Genomic DNA, 12,337 nt, shown 5'->3' with positions numbered 1-12,337 from the left:
ACAAAGCACACTTTCTTTTGGATGTGCTTTTCTCATATTGCTATGTATTATGGGAAGGGCAGATACCTAGATTGGTTTCAATCTTTGTTGAAATCTCAGTGGAAGCCAGCAATATACACACATGAAAGGAAATGTGCTTTGCATTATGGAATACCGAGGCAACTGATGTGAAATCAGCCTCTAAATACAAGTAGCCCAGTCATGAAAATACTTCGCATGCAATTACACTTGGATAAAGGATTAACCTCCATACTGGCATTTCTTATTCATGTTATTCAACAGGTGTTACAGAATCATATCCATATTTAGCTGGACATCTATAGACGTCATGGCCAGTTGGGGGATTAAACAAGAATAAAATTTCATGGCAAGTATAATTTACTTCATAACCAAATGAAAAAAAAAAAAAAAAACTTTCTACAACTATCTCTGATCCAGATTATTTTAATAACCAGGTGATATACCTTTTTTTTTTTGCTACTTCTCCACTGATTCGACCTTGGTATCTTTCTGGGTCTGGCTCTCTTTGCTTGTGGACTCACTTCCTGGGGAGTAGAGTGGTTCTGCTCAGTAGTAGGTTTCTGCCTGTCACTGCATAAAACCATAACAGAGTTTCCTACCCTGGAGTAGTAACCAAAAGGAAGGCACTCCCAACCATGGTTCATCCCACACACACACACACACAAAATCACAAGTTAATGCAATGTGTTTCCAAACCTCACATGAACAGAAGAAAGAGGAAGAAGTGAGAAAGCAAATGTGTGAAAAATGTTGGATACCCATTATGCGAAGCTGGGAATGGTTATTAGTAATAGTGCAGATGTGGTAGTCTTGCAAGAGGATTTGAATAAGCTAGATAGATGGGCAAATGAATGGGGTTATCAGTTTGATTCAGCAAAATGTAAGGTCTTGATGTTTGGGACACATCGATGGGATGCTGCATACTCAATGGGAGGAGTTAAACTGGAGGAAGTAGGGGGAGGCACGAGATCTGGGGCTGATGATTGATAGAAACATGAAATTTAGGGGACATATTGCAAAGGTAGTGAAGGTAACACAGAGGATTGCTGCAATAACGAGAAGGACATTGACTTGCAGAGATAAAATGGTTATCATTCCATTGTATAAAACACTAATCAGACCACATTTAGACTATTGTTCTCAGATCTGGTCCCCAGGATTTGAAGGGGATAAATTAACTGTGGAAAGGGTGCAAAGGCGGATAACAAAGATGGTGTCAGGACTGTACAATGTTAGTTATAAGGATCGGCTGAGGGAATGTGGACTGCAGAGTTTGGTGGATAGAAGGAGAGGTGATATGATCGAGACTCTTGAACTGTTGAGAGGTGGTTACAGGGTTGACAGCGGAGAGTTCTTTCCCTTGGTTGAACAGCGGGAAGGAGTCATGACAAGGGGGCCATCCCTGGAAATTACGAAAGAAAGAGGGCGAGGAGTGGTTTTTTTGCATGGAGGGTGGTTGAACCATGGAATGCATTGCCTGATAATGGTGACAGCGAGAACGGTCAATGCATTTAAGGAGTGGCATGATAGACTTTGTGTTCCCTAGGAGTGACCTCCCTCGATGAGTCTTGATAGACTTGTGTTTCTTAGAAAGGACCTCCCACGATGAGTCTTTTGACTCCATGGAGGCCTGAATCATAATAATAATATATAATTGATAAAATTTGAAAGCATGTTGCAAGTAATACACTATTCAGTATTGTATAAAAATAGCGAACAAAATTTTCAATAAAACAGTTGAAATATCACAATTTTGGTAAACCTTCGGGGAATAGGGGGGGGACCCTTAGTTTTAAAGGGTTTTGCTTTAATTTAAATTATAAAACAAAATGTCAGCAAGGAGAGTTTAGCTGGCATCTATATTCTCAGCAGTGAAAAAGGTTAACAGTAAGGTGATACACCTTTTTTCTACTTGTATATCAAAATGTGACTTCTGAATTGACTGAACCAACCTTGGTATCTTCTTGGATTTATCTTCCACTGATAAGACTAGTTTTGATCCCAATAAAGATCAAAACTAGTTTGTATAGTGACCCTCCACATGATGTTTTTGCATTATAGAATACTAAAGCAATTGATGAAGTCAACAGCCTCTCTATATACATCCTAGCAGATAAGCTAGCTGCAAAGAGACTTCACGCTTATGCTTGGATATAGGATATTTTGTAATGTAACAATAAAAACAGAGGAAAAACTCATGTTAAGTTTTTGCTAAGTGTCATAGAAATCTTCAGTACAGGATTATAGAACAGTAATCAAACAAAAACACAATTCTAAAAAAGTATCACCTTAGTAGCTAATGCAAGTTAACTAAAACAGTTAGTTTACTAACTGAAAAAAAAAATAATAATAATAAAATAAAATAAAAGCTTCCACCTTAGGTTTTCCAGGCATCTACCAGATTCTTTATTCTTGCAGCTTATCTTATTTTGGGCAAACTGGAAAATCCACCTTCATTGGTATAGAATAGTGGTTCCCAACCTTCTTCCACTTGTGTACCCATTTTAAACCCCGTCTATAAATTGTACCCCTTGTTTTTAAAATAGCTGTTTTTAAATACTGACACTTTTGTTCAGTGCCTATCTTAATGTAAAATAGTGGAAACGAGGTTATTCCTCCATTTCTGATTATTTTTCGTGTAACCCTGAACGGCCCAGCACATATCCCTGGTTGGGAGTTTAGGGCAGTGTTTCTCAACCTGTGGTCCCCAGACCACAGGTGGTTCGTGATGATGGGGCAGGTTGTCTGCAGGCAGATTTAAATTAAATAAATTTTTTTTCTTAATTATCCAAACAAAAATTAAAATTGAATAAGTAAAAATTATTGAAATCAAATGGACACCTAAAAAAACCAACAAATAGCATCAGAATGTTCAAATGCAGAAGCAATAAAACTATATTGTTATTCACTTCACCCCTCTTTTATTATTCGTCATTCTGCCGCTGCAAAATTAGTGGCAGAATGACAAATAATAAAAGAGGGAATGAAGTGAACAACAATATAGTTTTATTGCTTCTGCCTTCCCCTTGCTGTTTTGTTAGATTTGAAGTGAACATGTGTTATCCACATTTCAATCAATTGTATGTTGTTTATTGATTTTTATTATTGAAGGTTTTCCTCCTTCAACCAAGGCTCAGTATATCTTCAGAAGTGCTAAGTGATACCCAAACAAAGTGTGTCGTGAGTTAACCCCAGTATTTATATATTTATAGTTTTTCCAGAAACGTTTTTTAATAATGGAAAAGTGGCTTAGAACTAAGACTTTGAAAAGAAGAACAAATGAAACAGGTGATGCCAATCCTAATTGTGATACACATGTTGTAACGGAGAGTAAATCTGATACTATTAAAGAAGAAACAAGCAGTTCAAAGAAAAAATACAGTAGGAAATATAACAGTTCATATTTGGAATTTGGGTTTACTTGGTGTGGAGATGAAAGTGAACAGAAACCTCAATGTGTTTTGTTTTATGAAGTGTTGTCAAACGAGTGCATGAAACATGCAAAACTACGACGACATTTAGAAACTAAACATTGTGATGTGAAAAATAAGCCAATTGAATTTTTTCAGCGACACTTAGGGACATTAAATCATGGGAGTGATATAATTTCGGTCATGAGTTCCATTAATAGCAAGGCACTGGAAGCATCCTATCTCTTGAGTTTGCACATAGCGAAAACAGGAAAACCTCATTCTATCATGAAAAATTTTCTACTTCCAGCTATAAAAGATGTGGTAAAAACTATGTTTGGCAACAAGTTACTAAAAGATGTTGATTTGATTCCTCTTTCAAATAACACTGTCGGTCGCAGAATTAATGATATGGCAGGTGACGTAGAATCTCAGTTAATTGAAAGAGTTAGGAAGAGCCCTTATGCGTTACAAATAAACGAGACTACTGATATTACAAATGATGTGCAGTTAAGATGCAACATGAGATATGCGCATGATAACAACATTCATGACGATATTCTGTTTTCTAGAACATAGCCATCCCGAACAACTGGAGAAGAAATATTTCACACTCTCAATAATTACATAATACACAAAGGGGATCCAGTGGGAAAAATGTATAGGCTTCTGTTCGGATGGAGCTCACATCCTTACAGGCAGGCATAGTAGGGGTTGTTTCTATGATGAAGCAAGTAGCTCTGGATATGAATTAGGTACATTGTTTCATACATAGTGCAATGTTAGCCTCCAAAGGAATGCCACCAGAATATTTTACAATGCTATACAATGCTGTAAAGCTAGTTAATTTTATTAAAGCTCGACCATTAAATAACAAGTAATTTTCAGTACAACTTTTGCTTCGTTCTGAAACTCGCTGGCTTTCCAGGGGTAAAGCTAACAAGGTTATTTCAAATAAGGCACGAAGTTTTATTATTTGTAAATGAATAATTCTGATTTTGCATCACTCCTTGTTGACAAAGCATAGTTATCAACACTATCCTATCTTTCAGACATTTTTTCGAAATTAAATAAACTAAATCATTCCCTTCAGAGAAATTCTTTAACTGTTCTTGATGCCTATGACAAAATAAAGGCATTCGAGAAAAAACTGGTTTTATGGATTAATTATGTAAGACAGACAATTTGCACCTTTTCCAACATTGGAATCCTTTTTAGTGGAAAATGATATTTTTATTGATTCTGAGTTTCTGGAAAGGGTTTGTGACCACCTCAAAAATCTGTAACGGAATTTTGAAACATATTTTCTGGATAACTTTCATAAGAAATTTCTGTGGGTTTGCGATCCACTTCAAGCTTGCAGTAAAGAGAATGACCTTTCGTTATCAAAAAAAAAAAAAAAACCAGTTAATTGAGCTTTCAAGTGACAGTGGACTTAAAATGCAATTCCGTGATCTTGGTTTAGCTCGATTTTGGATCTCGTCTTCAGTGAGAAATGAATTTCCCAAATTATCTGAAGAAGCACTGAAAATTGTCATGCAGTTTTCTACAACCATCTTTGTGAGAAAGGATTTTCATTGCTCCTTCAAATAAAAATGAAATACAGAAATCGTCTTAGTGTGTGTGTGCCCATCTTCGACTGAAGTTAAACAATATTGAGCCAGATATCCAGCAACTCTGCAAGGGCTGAGAAGCTCAACTATCTCATTAAATGTAAGTAGTAACATAATTAGATCATATTATTTATTTGTTTAATAAAAATTAAAACTTTGTTCAATGATGATGCACTTTTAATCATTTACTTCCAATTTAATTACGTTTCCATATGTATTCAAAACATGCTTTTAGATTTATTATGTTATAAATGGCACAGTTTTTCCGAAATGTTAATTCCTAAATAGGTTTTTAAAAAAAATTACAAAAAGTCAAAACGATGTATAGGGAAATAAATTAAAAATATTATGTTTATTTTTGAAGTAAAACTTTAATTCCAACATTCTAAAATGTTGTTTCTTGCTTGTCTCTTCGCAAAATTGTCGATGGCATTGTTGAAGTCTATTTCATCACTCAGTTGCTGTTTTATAGACAGTATGGTAAGATTTTTTAAATGCCAAAAAAGTGCTGTCCAGGGAGGACTGCCCCCCCCCCTCCACCCAGATACAACATTGTAACTTAGTGGGCCATAGAATTGTTTTAGGCATTTTACTGGTCCTTGGGCTTAGAAAGGTTGAGAAACGCTGGTCTAGAAGAACAAAATCATTAAATATCATGAGCCTGAACAGTCTGGACTTGCTGAGCATGCTATCTGCACTAAACAGAGTTCAATGGAACAGGACAAGCATCCTTCATAAAAGTTGTTTCCTCATAGAATATCTTTATACGCGAGGATTGTTTGAAAAGCTTGATAAAAAATAAGTTAAACACAATTTTTTTTTTTTTTTTTGGAAAAAATAACCTTTATTTCTCAACATAGTCTCCATCGAGGTCTACACATTTGGTCCAGCAAGCCTCCAATTTTTTCATCCCATCTAAAAAGTAGGATTTGTCAAATTGTGCAAAATAGTCATTAACAGCCTTGATGACATCCTCGTTCGAAGAAAATCTTTTCCCACCTAACCAAATTTTTAAGTTTGGGAACAAGAAGAACACAGGTCAAAGTCTGGAGAATACGGTGGATGTGGAACCAATCTGAACCTCAATTCATGCAATTTTGTTTTGCAATGGTCGATGTGTGGGAAGGTGCATTATCTTGATGAAAGAGCACTTTTTTGTGTGCCAATCGTGGCCATTTTTTTCCTTCAGTTCTTCTTTTAAACAGTCAAACAATGATGCATAATAGACTCTTGTTATTGTGTTACCCTTTTCCAAATAGGCTGTCATGATAATTCCTTGGGAATCCCAAAAAACAATGGCCATCAACCTTCGCAGCTGACAAAACGGTCTTCGCTTTTTTTTCGGTGCTCTTTCACTGAGCATAGTCCACTGTTTTGACTGTTGCTTGGACTCAGGTGTGTATTGGTGGATCTAAGTTTCATCTACAATCACGGATCAACGCACAAAATTCTGCAAATTGCAATTAAACATCGCCAAACACTGTGTTGAAATGTCTTTTCGCATACGTTTTTGATCGACTGTCAACAATCGTGGCACCCATCGCGCACACAGCTTTTTCATTTGCAATTTTTCGTGTAGGATATTTATAGACCCGTTCAGTTGAGATGCTTACAATCTCGCGCACTTTCATTTGGCAGTCCTCCATAACGATACCATGGATTTTGTCAATCATTTTCTTCGTAGGGACCTCAGTCAGGCATCCAGAGCATGCTTCATCTTCAATGGACTTATGACCACGTTTAAACTCATTTATCCAAAAATAAATAGTCTTTAATGCTGGTGCAGAGTCCCCATTAACTGCATCTAACTTGGCTTTGATCTGTGAGGCTGTCCACTTCTCCAAATAAAAGTGTTTTATCACTGCACGAAACTCATTTTTCTCCATTTTTATGAAAAATGTGAATATGGTCATTTTAAATGTTTGCTAAATGAGAACTACACGTCGCACATGGCTAAAATGTTGCCATGGGTCATGAAAAAGATGATACATGTCAACACTGGTATGAATGAACGAATTGTGTCGCTGTCTATTGGAAATTCAAAGATTTTCAAACAACCCTTATAGAAATGTAAAACTTTACTCCATTCTCCTAATTTAAAGAGATTCAATGGATTATGTCTATCCCCCTTTACAGGAGACAGACCATTGTTAAAGAGTAATCTTACCTAACTTTACTTTTGTACACACACACACACACACACACTTAAGTTAGCAAATCATTGGTAACTTTAGTTATCTTATATTAGGTACTAGGGCGGCATTTTTTAGAATTGTCTCTGTTATTGTTTGATTGCTGTTGTATAATCCTGTACTGAAGATGCTTATGACACTTAGATGAAAACCATAAATAAGTTTTAACATGAGTTTTTCTCCATTTTTATAGTTATATTATTATGCCAACTCCCAATATACTGAAACAAATATAATTTCTTGTCAGGTATAATATACCTTGTATCCAACAGCATTTTATTCATTCAAAAGCCAAAAGTTAATCAATTACCAACAACTTCCAATAAAACAACCAGATTCCATGTTACCATGTCATATACACGTAAGCATTGTTGCCAATCTGGTTACAGCCGTTCATGTTTTAACTGTTAAGGTAAACTTTTTTTTATAAAGAATGAACAAGGGCAAATTCTCCATGCTTGATGCACAAGCTCATAAATTGAGAAAGAAGTAATATTTATTTGTTAATAAATGCATGCATTTATAAGCATTCCATTTAGGCTTTTATTTTTGTAGACAAAAGACTTCTTAAGCTTGCACAGCAATAATTGAGCTTGGCATTGTGTATTGAAAGCTGATGCTTGCTTGTCTAGTCAAAGCTACCTTGGCTTGCTCGGTTGTAGGAGCTTCCAGGTCCTCGCTGCAGCACTGCGATTTCATGCTTGCGCATAGCCATTTCCCCTCCCTTCACGTCGTCTTAAACACAGGCCATATGCAGTCAAAATAGCTCTAGCCAGTGAACTTCAGCCAGCCTTTACAAGTGTGCGTTTTGCTTGGGAAAATTAAGTTACAACCAAATTTTTATGATGTTATTAACCAGTTCATAAAGGAGAACCGTAGGGTAGAATTTGTATTCAAGTAACTAAATTAAAAAAGATAGAATATCATTTGTAAAATAAATGTTGTATTTGTATGATTAGATGTACATAAATTTCTAAATATATAGTTTTAAATGGTCAGTAATTCATTATTCCGCTAATCAGACTTCAATCACACCTCTCACTCCCTGAATGATAAGAGCAAGCGTAAATTTCAAGATCAGCATTCACTCCTGAGAATGAACTAAGTGTTTGAAGTTTAAAATTCATTCCTATTGCTGTGTTGGTGAACAAATACTTTCTGATGCTACTATTATTATATGTTAAAGATACCAAGCTATTTTAAACCTGGTTTTTACTCCATTTCCCAAGTAAGCAAACAGACAAATAAGTCAAGTTTGCGCCTGCACGTAATGCAAGTCTAAGTGACCCGTAAAGTAGTACAAGTCTAGGCAACTCGTGGTAAAGGGGGAGAATAAGCTCTTATCACACTATTCTTAATATTTACCCTTAATTCAAAGCCCATCTCCTTGAGATGGGCTTTGCATTAATGATGCTATGCATTAAAGGCAAGGGACCACTACCCAGACCGGTTTCAACCTTTATTGAGGTCTCATCAGTGGGAGCCAGGCTTCGAAATACCAAGGATAAGTAATACGGAGCTTATAAGTATTTTACCAAAACAAGTTATCATAAGGTGCTTTGACCTTATTAAATAAAAATCTCAGGATGAGAGATAGATGTAGAAAGTTTCTTATCTCGGGTATAATATATCTTAAAGATACCAAGCTATTTTAAACCTGGTTTTTACTCCATTTCCCAAGTAAGCAAACAGACAAAAAAATCAATTGCACCTAGCATTATACATCTCCTCAAGGAGATGGGCTTCGCATTAAGGGTAAATATTAAGAATAGTGAACAGAGCTTATTTCCCCCCCCCCCCCCACCTTTACCACAAGTTGCCTAGACTTGTACTACTACTTTACGGGTCACTCAGACTTGCATTACGTGCAGGCGCAAACTTGACTTATTTGTCTGTTTGCTTATTATTATTATTATTATTATTCTGGGTAACTCCAAGGAGTCGACAGACTCATCGAGGGAGGCCCTAACGTCATGTCAAGAACAACTATTCAACATTCACACAGTATCTATCATACCTTGCCTTGAACCCACTCACAGTCGTAGCATCCACCACAGACTACTCTGGCAGCTTATTCCACTCATTCACCACTCACCAAGTAAAAAACCTAGCTCTAACATCCTTGTTAACCACATTCTTGCCCAGCTTCCATGCATGGCCCCTAGTCCTCCCATACCACTCTCTGGTATATCTCCATCAACCACCCTCCTATCCATCTCACCAACCCTATATCAATCCCCATCCGCTCCAGTTTACTGATTAGGGTTCCATGTGGTATCCTGTCAAAGGCCTTGGCAAGGTCCAGTAGAATCACTGTAAACCCATTAGCCTTATCCAGTTCAGCCGTCACTGTGTTATAAAACATGAGCAAGTCACTGAGGCATGATTTACCCTTCACAAAACAATGTTGTCCCCCATACAATATCCCATTTTCATCTATCCAATCCTGTATTCTTTTCTTGACTAATTTCTCCAAGACCGTGACAACGATTCCTGATATGCTAATCGGTCAGTAATTTACAACAGCAGTCTTGGAACCTCCTTTATGCAGTGGAACTATTTTCCCCTCTTTCCACCCCCTCGGGACTAACCCAGACCCGAAACTCAAATTAAACATAATGGTCAAGGGTACTGAGAATTCTTTAGCCGCTTTTCGTACGACACGAGCTGGTATACCATCCAATCCCACAGATGTATTGCCATTGAGGTTATGCAATAGACTACTCACCTCCACTTCATTCACCACAATTCCCATATAATCTACTGGGTCATTCATTTCTGCAATGTCACCACCCGGATGATATACTCTTGCAAAGTGCTCACTGAGTAACTCAACTATATCACCTGATTCAGTTACTTCCCTACCATTGGCATTCTTCAAAATCATTCTGCCATAAACATTTTTCATTTTACTTGCAACATATCGAAAAAACTGTTTAGGATTCTCTTTAGCCTGCATAGCCAATGTTCTTTCATAATCCTTTTTTGCTTTTCTTACCACACTCATCACCCTTCTGGCGTGCGCTTTATACCGTTCATGTGCCTGCCGGTCACCTTTCTCCTTAAATTCCATAGTTGTTTCTTATTTTGCAGCTCAAGCTTAATGGTGTTATTCATCCATTTAACCCCTACTTGATTTATTATTCGGACTCTAGGAATAATATTCCTAGAATTGGTTCAATGCCATGGCACTGAACCAATCAAACTCCTAAGCTTGTCATACTTTCCAGCCCAATAATTCCACATATACCCTGTCTTAACTGTAAATTCCACACCTTTAGCCACCTCCCAAGTCAAGATCCTATGATTCCTCTCACCAATTGGCGGCAATGTGGTCATACAACTAATTGTTACAACTAAATCCTCAGATGTAATTACTAGGTCAAGCACTCTCTGACCCCCTAGTATTTTCCATTACATGCTGTCGCAGATAGTTATCCCTTAATAACCGCATAAAATCCAATTCCTTCCTCCCGTGTGTCCTCTCCTCACTCCAATCAATGCGACCATAGTTGAAATCTCCCATAATAATTATCCTCCTTCCACTCATTTCTTCTATTTGCTTGTGCATACTATCTCCACCATCTTTTCCATCACCTGGTCTATAGCAGCACCTAATTGTATATTTTGTTCTGATAGTCACGATCTCACACCAAATGATCTCAAATGTGCTCTTTTCTCTATCCTGCAATTCAACTTCTATTCTCCTTGGCTGCAGCTCATCAGCTATCATCAACAATACTCCTCCCCCATTTTATTCTCCCTGTCATTCCTGAACACACTATATCCATCACATTCAATCCCACTAGCTATATCATCTAGTTAGCCATGATTCACTAATGCCAATAACCTGTGGTCTGGAAGTGCCAACCATGGCCAAAAACTCTTCCTTCTTGTTCCTAATACTCTTAGCATTAGTGTACATGAATTTAAGACCCCCCATTAGCCCCTACCTTGATGCCTTATATTAACTATCCCATTCTGATTTGTTGTCCTTATTCGCTCGGGCATCTTATACTCATTCATACATTCAACTGCCTCCCTAAGGTCTGTATATCTATCCCCCCCCCTTAATAAATCTAGTTTCCCTGATTTTGCACATCCATTACATTCAGCAACACTTTTTCAAGTCTTCTTACACCGTATCCATTCAAATGCAAGCCATCCATCTTATATAGATCCTTTCGCACATCGAACTCACTCCACACGTCCACAAATTCCACACCACTCATCATACATAACCCACGCATAAAGTCATTTGCAATTATGGCCCTCCTTTTAAATACTTCACTGTCATACCGTAGCAAAAGACTACTCATCCTAACTCTCTCACTCTTTTCTTTTGCTACCCCAAACAATTCATTCAGGTCCTCTATCATTTCCATTTTATCTCCTTTCAAATCATTCGTACCTGCCACAACAATCATTTCTTTCACCCTTTCCTTTTGCTCTCTAATAGACTCAGTTACATCCTTTATGGTCGCACCAGGTTGGTACGATTTTGTCAAATCCTCTACTAGCACACCTCGTAGTAATGAGTCTCCATACAGCACTCTCTCCTTTATTTTGTTTACGTTCACACTCATATGCTTATTTTTCCTACCATACTTTTTATTATTGGTTGGTACACTCAGTTGACTTTTGTTCATATGCTCTAGCTGCCGCTTTGCCCTTTGTATCGCTCTGCTCAATAACACGATCTCACTCATTGCATCTATCTCATCTTTTTTATTCTCTGTAAAACCATTAATTTGCTCTGAATTAATACCATCATTCACACTTTCTACATTCACGCCCTCACAATTCTCTGGTACAATCTCGCCATTTCTTGTCATATCACTATTTTCTTCATTCTGAAGTTCGACAAAAATATCACACTCACTACCTGAAATACACTTTAATTCCTCATTGTCCTTACATTTTCTACACACATTCACTCCTTTGTTATCATCTAACCACACTCCGACTGCACTCCACAAAGCGTACATTTCGCAGATAGTACACTGAATCATCTGCTTTATATTACTGTTATTGAATAAAGATGGCAAACCATCATTACTGGCCGCCATTTTCCTTCGTACGGGAGCCATACTCATTTCTA

At 37.2% G+C, this 12,337-nt stretch overlaps 1 protein-coding gene across 1 annotated transcript in view; it reads right to left on the bottom strand.

Annotated features, from left to right (window-relative positions):
• The window catches only part of TRAM (translocating chain-associated membrane protein 1), a 204,472-nt gene that overhangs the window by 161,989 nt on the left and 30,146 nt on the right, over positions 1–12,337 (bottom strand).

This window comes from Typopeltis vanoorti, chromosome 4 (assembly GCF_054136105.1).
Source record: "Typopeltis vanoorti isolate ZY-2024b chromosome 4, IOZ_Tvanoo_1.0, whole genome shotgun sequence".
Lineage (NCBI taxonomy): Eukaryota > Metazoa > Arthropoda > Arachnida > Uropygi > Thelyphonidae > Typopeltis > Typopeltis vanoorti.
The sequence above is the reverse complement of the archived record's forward strand: the minus strand, read 5'-3'. Positions and strand labels throughout refer to the sequence as shown.